The 12590-nt window shown below is 34.6% G+C and overlaps 1 long non-coding RNA gene across 1 annotated transcript; it reads right to left on the reverse strand.

The window, feature by feature from the left end:
- Window positions 1-3416: 3416 nt before the first annotated feature.
- On the reverse strand, window positions 3417-10132 carry LOC116422077. The gene is made up of 3 exons (XR_004232666.1): window positions 9873-10132; window positions 9203-9304; window positions 3417-3635 (listed from the first exon to the last, which is right to left on the reverse strand). It is a non-coding gene; the product is annotated as an uncharacterized LOC116422077 (long non-coding RNA).
- Between the last annotated feature and the right edge of the window lie 2458 nt (window positions 10133-12590).

The raw sequence follows: 12590 nt of genomic DNA on the forward strand, positions 1-12590 counted from the left end.
GAAACTTCAAAAAAAAAAAAGAAAAGAAAAGCAGCAATAAAATATTTCTTTCCAAAACCTTTCAAAAACACTTTCCCACAAATATACATATCATCAGGAGGTAGAATAGTTATTCATAGAGAACACATGTAGAGAATCATATAATTAGGTAACACATTTGATCAGAAAAAATGTGGAGGAGTAATTCATGCCTCCAATGTTGCAGGATCTCAGATATCTTCTTGTGATGTCATAACACCTTTTCCCACCAGTTCATTCTCCCATGGATCTTGTATGTTAGTCAGTTGTCCTGTCTCTCTGATGCATATGTGACTTCTACCAGAAATACTATAGATCTATAAGAAATAAGGTACAAGATATTTTCAGGAAAAAAACCTGGAAAAGTTGCATGAACTGGTACAAAGTGAAGTGAACAAAACCATTAGAATAGTGTATACAATAACAACAATCAACAACAGTATGATGATTAACAGTGAATGACTTGCCTCTTCTCAGCAATACAATGATCCAAGACAAATCCAAAGGTCTCATGATGCAAAATGCCATTGACCTTCAGAGAAAGAATTGATGGAGTCTGAATTCAGATTAAAGGATACTTTTAAAATTAAAAAAAAAAAAATTGGATTTTTTTCCCCTTAGTCTAAGCTTTTTTTTCACAACATAACTAATATCAAAATCTATTTTACAGGACAACACATGTATAAATTATATCAAATTGCTTATTTACTGAAGGAGGAGGGAGAGGAGAGAGGGAAAGAGAATTTGGAATCCGAAAAAAAATTTTAAATGCTAATTGCTTTTACGTGTAATTGAAAATAATTATTTTAAAAATCTTACTTCTTCAAGACCTAACTCAAATGCTGCCTCTTCCTTGAGACCCTTCTTGATAAGCCCAAGTTCTCCCTCTTCTCAAACTTCACATAACCTTTTATCTAGAGCCCAGTTCCTTAAACTGTGGGTCACAACTTCATTTGGGGCCTCATAACTGAATATTGAGCCACAAAACTATGATTTGTTATCAACAAATGTTTGGTTTATATATCTGTTATACACTAATATCCCTGGAGTCATATAAAAATTTGTCTGGTGAAAAACGGTCACGACTGGAAAAAGTATAAGAAACCCTGATTTAGACTGCTCTCATCTATTGTCATTTATAATGTTATACACTGGAGTCATTTGTATAAATTATTATAACCTCCTATCAGATTGTAAATTCATAAGAAAAAGGACTGTGTCATATCTATTCTGGTATCTTCCCAGTTGCTTAGCATAGTGCTTTGTAAATATTAGGTGCTTAATATAGTTTTATTGAATTGAAATGAGTTCACTGAATATTTATGCAATTGAATTAATGTGTAAATGAAAAAGCATCTTCAAATACTTTCTGAGTTCCCACAATGTTAAAAATTAGGGATACAAATATAAAAGTAAGATAGTCTTGTCCTCGAAGAACTTATATTTTAATAACAACAAAATAACATGGGACAATGGTACTTGAGCATAGCATTTTGTTTTAAGAAATCATAGAGATAAGCAGATCCCTGTTTAGTTACAATAGAGGTATTTATTTGTTTAGGTTTTAACTGGAAAGTGAGGAAAGAGCATACACAAATGGCAGCAGGGCAGATGACAAAATTCAGTGTTACAGAGTGTACAGAACTAGGAGGTACTATACTGAATGCTAGAAATCAAAGATAAAATAAAGTACCTTCTCTGAAGGAGTTTACAAAATGATTGGAAAAAATTTAACATGTACACTAAAAGTTATTATATAAGGAAGAACTTAAATGCAGATTTGAGGGAAGTTTGGGAAGAAAAAATTTACTCCTGAGAAGGGACTTAAGAAAGAGTAAGATTTCAAGAGTTATGACCCAATTGATAAATGATCAAAAGATAAGATCTGTGCCCAAAAGGCTATAAATTCATGCATATCCTTTGACCTAACAACACCACTACTAGGCACGAATACCAAAAGAGATTCAAAAAAGAAAAATGACCTATATGGACAAAAATATTCATAGCAGCAAGAAAAAATTGAAAATTGAGGGGATGTCAATCAACTGAAGAATAACTCAATAAACCATGGTATGTATTTGTGATGGAATATTGTTGTTCTATGGGAAATGATGAGCAGTATGATCTCAGAAAAAAAAAAAAACCCTTGGAAAGTCTACCATGAACTCAAGCAAAGTGAAATACACTGTATACAAAGTAATAGCAGTAGTTCTATTTTGTAAATGTAAATTTTTTTTTGTAATTATTGTAAATTATTTTGCTATTCTCAGTAGTCCACTCATCCACAGCTTACTCTGAAGAATTTATGATAAAAAATTCTATCCATAGCCAGAGAAGGAGCTGATTGTGTCTGAATACAGGTTGAAGCATTCTCTCTTTCTCTCTCTTTTTTTAATTTAATTTTTCATGAGGATTTTTATTTTCATTAGGGTAAGAGACCTATGTTTTCTTTCACAACTTGACTTTTACAGAAATGTTTTAAATAATTTCACATATGTTTTCTTAATTGTGAGTGGGGATAAGGGAGAGAACCTAGAACTCAAAAATTTTAAAAACAAATGTTGGAAATGTATTTTGAATGTAACTGGTGAAAATATTAAATAGATAAATCAAATTTTTTAAAAAAGAGTAAGGTTTCAATAGCTTGAATGAATGGGGAGTTAGTGGGAAACTCAGTCCAATAATTGGGTAATGCTGAGTTAACAAAGGCTGAAGAGAGAAGGATAAGAACAAATTTTATGATTGGCAGAATGAATGATCAAGTATGGTGCTCCTATATTTTAAGAGGATTTTAAAAGATTTTTTTATTTAAAAGATATAAAAATCTAGTAGGGGAGAAAAATATATGCATATCCATCAATGATACAAGACAACATGTGAGAGATTCCTTAAAAGGAGCACAAAAAGAAGCTACATTTTGGATAATGAGATGATGTCCAAGTAGAATGATCAAGAAGGCTTCATATAGAAGACGCAATTTGGACCTTGAAAACATAATCAGTCTTTGACAAAGAAGATCTAACTCAGTTTCAATTGATCAAGGATGGATAGAAGCAGCTACACCCAAAGAAAGAACACTAGGAAATGAATGTAAACTGCATTTTTGTTCTTCTTCCCGTGTTATTTATACCTTCTAAATCCAATTCTCCCTGAGCAACAAGAGAACTGTTCAGTTCTGCACACATATATATAGTATCTAGGATCTACTGTAACCTATTTAACATGTATAGGACTGCTTGCCATCTGGGTGAAGGGGTAGAGAGAGGGAAGGGAAAAATCGGAACAGAAGTGAGTGCAAGGAATAATGTTGTAAAAAATTACCCTGGCATGGGTTCTGTCAATAAAAAGTTATTAAAAAATAAAAATAAAACATAATCAGGATTTCAATAGACAAGAGATTAGGAAAAGAGAGGGAATTTCATAGAATCATAGAGACCCCCAAAGTCATGTAGTCCATACCACAGCTAAATAGAAACCTCTTTTTCCTGATAGATGATCAAAGAAATACCTCTATGTAAACTTCCAAAGATAGTGAATCTCCCACTTCTTGATGGAGTCTTTCAAACTTTTGAGAAGCCCTCATAGTTTTTTCTTCTACTGGTGAAAAACGGTCACGACTGGAAAAAGTATAAGAAACCCTGATTTAGACTGCTCTCATCTATTTTCATTTATAATGTTATACACTAGAGTCATTTGTATAAATTATTATAATCTCAGATTGTAAATTCATAAGAAAAAGGACTGTGTCATATCTATTCTAATATCTTCCCAGTTGCTTAAATCTTTCTTTCTACATCTTTCTCATTTTCCTAAGGGCTAAGAGATCTTCAAACTCCTGGGTTGGGGCTAGGAAGATCAAGTCTAATACTCTCACAAAATAACTAGCATTTGACATGCATACTCCTGTGATTTTCTTTCTCCTGGATGAATATTTCCAGTTTTTCAAATAATCTTTGTAGAACATGACCTCCAGGTCCCCAATCATCCTATTCACTCCCCTCTGGGTTTTCTACAGTTTATCCCTTTCAGATATCCAGATTGATCATCACACTGCAGGCATAGTCTTAAGACTTCAAAGTAAATAAGGATTATCATCTTTAGTGTTTTAGATACATCTCATAATGCAGCCTCAAATTATCTCAGTGTTTGATAGCCATTCTTACTGTTGATTCAAACTGAGTTTGCAAAGAAGTGTATGATTGGAAAAAGAAAATGACTAGTCAAGTGGCAAGAGCTACATACAGAATATCTATAATGAAAAGAGAACCAAAGAATGTTGGATGGATTTTCGGTGGACGATTTATAGAAGTTCACAGACAAGAGTTGCCCACTATAAGAAGGTGGGGATCTGCCATAATCTGTATTCCCTGCCTCTGTGGGATCATAGACCCATTAAAATATTCATTTCTAAGAAGTCTCTTAAAACTCTCAGTTTTTCATGCAAAACCAATGTTTAGTCCCAGCTCTCCCATCCAATACATTATTGATTTTTTTAAATGTTATGTTTATTTCTTTTTAACTTAATCTTATTAGATTCTGCTCATCATTTTGACTGCCCAGATCCTTTTTTTAAAAAAATTAGTTTTGGATGCTGACAATACATTAGCAGTTCCTTTCAACTTTTTATAATCTGAAAATTTGTTAAACCTTACTTCCAAATAGCTTTTCTATCTCATGTTAAACGTGTGGAATAATGGCCTAATCAATGTAGTTGTTTAAAGATTCAAGCCCCATGGAATTGGTGAGAACTCTAATTAAATAGGAAATCATTGTGTGGTTTATTTTTGCTACATATGTGTTTATGGGTTGGCTCTTTAGCTGATTAACTTCTTCCAGGAGTTTTATGATATGGAAAAATTAAATGCTAGATTGTTTACATGATAAAGACAAAATACCCATTGAAAAATAATTGATAAACATGGTTTTCATGCTTCCAGCTATTTTAATAACAAAAGTATTAAATGGTAAAAAAAAAAAACAAAAAACCAGTCAGAATACAATCACTCCCTTAGTATTCTCCATCCTGGTTAATATCCATTTATTAATTGTTACTCTTTGGGATAGATTATTCAGCCAATTATTGGGGTTTTTCCCCTTTTTTAGCAATATTTTATCACTTCCCAATAATTCTCATCAGCTCAGTCCTGAACCCTCCATTGCAGCAGAGAAGTAGAGTTAAACCAAACAAATCAACATATTGGTCATGTCTCACAATGTCTGTCTGATTCTATACCTAGAGTCTACCACTTCTCTTAAGAGTCTCATTTTACAGTGTCATCCAAACTCCTGATTGGTCACTGCATTCATCAGAAACCTCTCATTCAATCATTTCAGAATGAGTACAACTGTACTATCATCTAACCAACATCTCACCATAATTTATCTGCAAGAATATTATGAGATCTGTCCACCTTCCTTTGCCCTAGAGCCTTCCCATTGGGCCTAGTGTCGGGCCCAATCCTGTCTTTTCTTTTCTCAAGGCTCTCCCATTCAGTTCTGTTTCACTGCCAATCAGCTTACCACTTCTGTTTCTGATCTAGGACCTTCCTCTGCACCTAATGTCAGCCCTTAAACTAACTGCTAAATTTTGACCTCCATCCTTATCCACTGAATCAGCTCCAGATATGGCCCACCTACCTCTCAGACTTTTATCTTGCCCCCAGAGCCTTCTCCAGCTCTTGCTTCCTGACCTGATTCTCTCAGGCCATACCTTCTCTTGGATTTTGTGTTATTAGGCCACCTTTGTGGACTCACAGAATACAACATTACCTCTTGTCACAAAATTGAATTTCCAACAATGATTTTAAATAGTCTAATCACCTGCCTCCTTCCACAAACTTCTCTCCAACCACTGATACTCTTGCCTGGACTCATTCCTCATTAGTTAGCATTATCTCTATTCCTTCATATTCTGAACCCAGCAGCCAATGCACAAACTTCATTGCTCATCCCCAACTGCCTCCTCCTTTATTCCTATATTCTTCAACCCTATTTCCCCAGTGTCTCACTCCAGAGCCATCTGCCCATTTTACTGTGTTCTTTGGAATGATTGCTCTATAACTAACAAATTTGCTTTCATCTTACATGTTTTCCTTTCTAATTCTTTCCAACTTATGGTATTTACCAAGACTTAGCTCCTTCTTGGTGACACTTCATCTTTGTCCATCTTTTCTAAGACTCACTGTATATCAATATGGTGACATATCAATTTATTACTATATGGAAATTAAACAATTACAGAACAATTAAGAGCTAAGTGTCATCCTTTTATAAATGCAAATAATAACAAGTGGACGAAATATTCCTTTTAACAATGTAAGGATAGAATTTTGGTAGAATCTGAACTTCTTGTGGGCAGGAGTTTTGTTTGTCTCAATTTCCTCATTTATAAAATGGGTTGGAAAAGGAAATGGTAAACAACTATAGTAGCATTGCCGAGAAAACCTCAAATGGGATCACAAAGAGCTAAACACAATTAAAATGATTGAAAACAACAAAAATAATAGCACAGTGTCTCCCCCAGAGTTGTTGTTCAGCCATGAGCAACTCATTGTGATTCTATAACAGCACAGCAGTACTTTTCTTGGCAAAGATGTCCAAGTGGTTTGCCATTTCCTTCTCCAATGGATTATAGCAAATAGTAGCTAAGTAATTTGCCCTAGGAAGTATCTGAGATCAAATTTGAACTCATATCTTGCTGACCTAGCTCCCTTTCCCAGCATAGGTGTCTGATAATGTTTCCTGAATAAAATGGAAAGGATAGCATTTGGGAAATCATGCATTGCTTTCAGTAACCCAAGCAGCTCTCTGCTGTTAAAACCACTTTTTTCTACCAGTTATATTATATAGTTTTAGATCACAGAATATAATGAAAAATCAAAACTGCAGGTGATCTAAAGGACAATTACAAAGTGCATAAAAACGATCAATAAATAGGCTCCAGCATATTTCCTATGATACTTTAGTTGCAAGAAGAGGTACGAAAAAATCACCAGAAAAGTCAGTGGGTCCTTTATGCAGCATGATCAAAAAATAAAAGACATAGAGCAGCCAGGTGGCCCAGTAAATAGAGCACCAGCCCTGTAGTCAGGAGGACCTGAGTTCAAATCTGGTCTCAGATACTTAACACTGCCTAGCTGTGTGACCTTGAGCAAGTCACTTAATCCCAATTGCCTCAGGAAAAAAAAAAAGACAAAGAGAAAAGGTATTATACTGGTATCCATGAAATATTAGAAGAGTTAGGGAAAGGCTTTCAGTTGATTTAGTAGATTTGTTAACTATAATATATGGAAGAATCTGAATTAGAATCACCCAAGATAAGGAAGTATATAGGTGTATTATGATCTGCATTGGAGGACACAAAGTCCACACGTAAAAAAATCAGTAATTCATTTAGATTGGGTCTTACAGTGAAGCACACCCACACCTGCTTCCTCTCAATACAAAGGAAGAGGGACTGTTAAAGAGGATGACTGCATACTCTGATAGATATGCTCCCTTGAGTTGGTTAGTTTTGCTCATCTGTCTTTGTTATAAGAGAAAGGGTACTAAGGAGTAGAACAAATATTAGGAAATTACTTTGTTGTAAAAAACCAACAAGGCGTCAGTGAAACTTCTCCAACAAATGTAATATCTTTAAATAATAGTATTTATTGATCTGCTTCTGACCAACCAAATTTTTAAGGTGTTTGGCTCTTTCACTTCAGTGTTCAGGCCTAAAGCACAATATATTCATCTTCTCCAGCCAAGATTAGCCTTTCTGACACTTCTAAGTGTTCTCCTAGCCTTCTATTTACTTAGGCACAAATTCTTGGTCTTCACATTCATTCTCTGGACACCATTCCTGCCTTTGTATGTAGTTAGAGAAAGATCCTTGGCCTTCAGTCTATTCATTGTATGTGTATTCCCTGGCCTCTTATCTATCTGGAGATAGATTCCTGGGCCTCTGCCTTTATTCTATTATATGGATCAGCAATCCTCACCTACATTACCTTCCTCTCTTCTCCAATGTCTCTGATCAAGTCAACTTGACCATTGTGCACATTTCCCCTTTGCCTTATCGCCTAGAGAGTAATACCATTTTTAATTCAAATAATCCAATGATTTAAAAACAATAAACACTGATAAGAGGGAAAGATATTTCTTAAAAAAAGAAAGTAGTAATATAGCTGAGTCCTAGAGAGGAGGAGATAGGTGGGAATTAACAGCTAGGTTGTAAAGGGGTGAGGGGGGAAGTATAGATTTGTATCTATTTCCTCTTTTTTGTGTTCTTGATGAAATTAGTATTTTTCATATCAATCTCCACCCAATAATAATCTCTCATTAGGCATTTATCCACTAATGACTTTACTTCCAAAATGCCTGACTTTTCAATCTCAGACCCTGACAGAAACAGAAGTATAGCCCTCAGTTTAATTCCCTTTTACCTAATTACTTGTTGACTACTCCCAGACTTCACCCAAAGTCACAGGTACTGACTGATATCCCAGTTCAAGTTCTATTTGGCCAACAGGTTCACAGACTCTAAAGCAGCCTAGCCTCCCATATTGTTCCAACCATTTTTATTCATTCAAGTAATCCCTTAACACTATCTTTATTAAAGGATTCCTTCCCCTTATGTCATTTCAAGCCCTTATCCCTTATGTTATAACACTGCTTGGAGGCTTTTCCAGCCCTTTCTTTCTTTTATCATCTCCTTCTAAGCATATGTACTTATCATATTGTTTACTTTTCCTCCCAAGTTGTGAATATATAAATTTTTAAATTACTTTTTATACATTAACTCTCTTATCATTCAATTGCAATCCTTCAATAGCTTAACAATATTTATGGGATTCCTAAGAATGATCACAGAATATTTTTAAATAGCATCTCATCTAATAGCTGTATTATCTATATCTATTAATTATCTATAAAAAATGAATAATGAAAACCCTATAATAATAATTATATGAAATTATACATAACAGGATAATATAGATAATATAACATCAATATTGTGCTATTATATCATAATATTTCTGAAGTTAATAATAACTAGTATTTTTATAGAATCTATTAGGTCCCAGACACTGTGCTAAGTGCTTTACAAATATTATCTTATTTAATACTCACAATAACCCTCTATCATTATCCCCATTTTGTAGTTGGAGAAACTGAGGTAAACAAAGATTAAATGACTTACCAGTGGATGCCCACTTAGTAATAATCAAAAGACCAGATTTTATATAAAGGCTTTCCTCCTTTCAAAGTCAGGAATCAAATTATTGCATTCTCCACAAGGTTTCTGTAAAGAGCAAATGAGATGGGAGGAAGGTAGTAGCAGTATTACCAAAATGAAAAAAAAAATACCAACAAAAGAAAACTGTTTGAACCATTTGTTAAATGCATAAAAGAGAAAATCAGAAGGAAATATAGATAGGTAAGACAGCTGCATGTTTATTAGAGTTTCAAAAAGAAAAGCTCACTGTTTATAATGTAGATCAGAAATATCTTCTTGTGTATTCCACTTTTTCTGTTCTACTTTATACATATGGACATATCATCTTATTTGGTGTTGGTTAAGTTCAGAATTTTAAAAAAGAAAAAAGATCAAATGAGACAAGGTCAGTAAAACATTTGGCAGACATGAGAAGGAGAGAAATAAATGCCAGTTTTGTACAAATATTTAATTTGGTTTGTTTTTTGTCACAGGTGAATTTGCCTTTTCTTGAAAATTGGAGGGATATTTTTGGGTTTCCCTCTATTTCATAAGTTATATGCCATCATCAAGAGCCTGAATACTGATTAGTTAATGAATAATGTAAAAAAGTGATTAGAAAAATATAGAATATTAGCTTCAAAAATGAACATACCTATCAAAGAAAGAACAATTTCTCCAATGTCATCAGGATAGTAGCAGGTATATTATCACAACAGGAAGCAAACTTGGCTGTCAGGCTGATGAAAAATAATTACAATTGTCAGACTCTGAGCTGAGGAGATTGTGGGAAGTGGATCATTCCAAATTTCTCACAAGTGTTGACTTTGGGTTAAAGTCTCTGCACTATCTTTAATACTCCAGAATCCAACTTTAGTTTCCAAAACTTGTTATTACCACTTTGTAGCCTGCCAATGGGAGATGTTCCAGTGAGTTTTTGTGTTTGTTTGGGTTTGATTTATTTGAAAGCCCATTATTGCCTTATACAGATTTCTAGGTCATTGCTTTGGGGGTGGGGGTGCTCACTCATGTGATTAAACCCCACCCTTTGGAAAGACCTCTATCCCAGTCATCCAAAATAATTTCATAATTCTCCTTAGATTGAGGGTTTGGGGATTTGGGGACCACATAATTCTTTGCTTGGCTTATGAGAATGATTTTTTTCCAAGTTGAAAAGAATGTTCTTAAAGTGTTTGAAACATAATTATGACACTCTCCTGTCAATGTGAAAATTTCCAATAGACCAAGTACCTTTTTTTTTTTGCTCTTACCTAAAGGGTAGGCACTGTGGGCCTGCTACTTATTTGTTATGTACATGCCCTATGGAGTTCATATTAGTGCAGCACTCTCTTTGAAGTCAGCGTTTTTTGAAGCCTCTGGAAGCTCTGGGCTTAGATAAGCTCCGCAGGGCAATACAAGAGACAGACCCGGGATAATTTGTACAACAGCCCACAGCTTTACCATTTCACACTGTAATTTTGCCAGATCTTATAAGCTAAGCAGGTTTGGCCCTACTCATTAGTTAGATGGGCAGGCTCCAGGGAAAATCCATGTGCTGCAGAAACTATTATTAAAACTATTATTGGACATTTACCTAGAGCCAAAAATATAGAGGGTTCATCACAATAATTAGAAGGCACAGTGAGACATTTCTGTAACCCACAGGAGGCGTATCCCAAACTAGTGATTTTTCCCCCAGAGAAGAATGGAAACGGAAGGCACTGGGCACCTAAGATGCATTTCTAGACTCCAAATAGGACAAGTTCTGATTGTATCACTCTTAATTTCCCACTTGATGAATCCAAATTTCCAGTGAGAGCCCCAGTCCTAAGGTGACTTTCATAAAAGTTATTTTGCCAAGTCAACATGGGACTAGACTAGAGGAATAGGGAGAAGAGATGGGAAGACATCACCAATAAATTACAAGGAAGATGTGCCCTTAAATAATCATGTTACCAGTAATATACCTGTGGACAGTCAAGAATTCACTGTGACAATTAAATATTTGTTTGTTTTTTTTTTTTAACAAGGAGCTTGGGGCATGTTAGAAAAGTTAACTGGCTCTAATTTCTAGTTACAGTAAGACAGGTCTGGACTCTAGGATTATTGGTTGAAAAATAAGAAAAGAAAGACATCAGTTGCTAGCATTCTTTTTCTCTTTTGAAATAATTTTGTTATTTTATACATGTTTATGGTTACATATTGTTTTATTATTACCTCCTCTCCCTTTCTGTTCCAGCAGAGCAAAATTCTTAAGGGCAGATATTCTTCATTCCTTCCTTCCTTTCTTCTTTCCTTCATTTCTCTCTTTACTTCTTTTTCATTCTCTCTTTTTTCCTTTCTTCCTTCCTTTTTTCTTTCTCTCTTTCTTTTTTCCTTCCTTCTTCCTTCTCTCTTTTCCTTTCTTTTTTCTTTTCTTTTTTCCTTTCTCTCTTCCTTCCTTCAGCTTTCTTTTCCTGTCTCTCTTTTCCTGTGTCTCTCTTCCTCCCTCCCTAACCCCCCCCCTTTTCTTGTCTTTATATTCCCAGAACCTAGGCTAGTGTCTTGCATATGATCACAATAATTTCTTAAGTTGAATTGAAGCGGGTACCTCTCCCCCACAACCTATGAGAAGCTTTCCCTATTCACCATATCTGGGTTGTAAAAAATTGTTTTAAATGTAAATCATCTTATGACTTATTCTTTCCATTCTGCACATGAGGAAATGAGGACCCAAAAAGAAGAAGGAAATGACAATATTTGCCTCCTGCCTCCTACTCCTGAGTCCTCTTAACCAGTCTATGCTTATGCTCACAGTCAGGACTGGCACAGAATAGTAAGAAAATCAATCCACAAGCTGCAGGTACAAAGCAGTGTTTGGAAGATCTATAATCATGTTACATAAAATGAGGTTTATATAAAGTTGACAGAATGTGCTGATGTGAGCCATTTACAGTTCAGTTGTAACAGAGTTGTCTGGCATACAGTTAGTTTATCTGAAAGATGATGTACTTCGGGTTCTGCTATTGAATCTGATTTAGAATAACAGTTTGAAAGAAACTCAATTTCCACTTTTTAAAATTCTACATCCAATCAGTTCCTAAGTCCAGCTGATTCTACCTTTGAAATATTTCTTGGATTTGTGACACCCCCTTGCTTTTTTTTCCTATTCTTACTTGCCTTTCCTTTAATATAAGACTCATTACCATTGACCTGAACCAATGAAATAACTTATTAATTGATGGCTCCATGTCTAGATTCTCCCTTTTCTAATCTATTCTTTAGATTTTCCTCACATTAATCTGTTTTATTCATAGATTTGATCATGTCAGGTTTCTGTTCGAAATTCATCAATGAGTGTAAAGTATAATCACTTATCTTATAGTTTGTCCTT

This window comes from Sarcophilus harrisii, chromosome 3, assembly GCF_902635505.1.
Source record: "Sarcophilus harrisii chromosome 3, mSarHar1.11, whole genome shotgun sequence".
In the NCBI taxonomy this organism is placed as follows: Eukaryota; Metazoa; Chordata; class Mammalia; order Dasyuromorphia; family Dasyuridae; genus Sarcophilus; species Sarcophilus harrisii.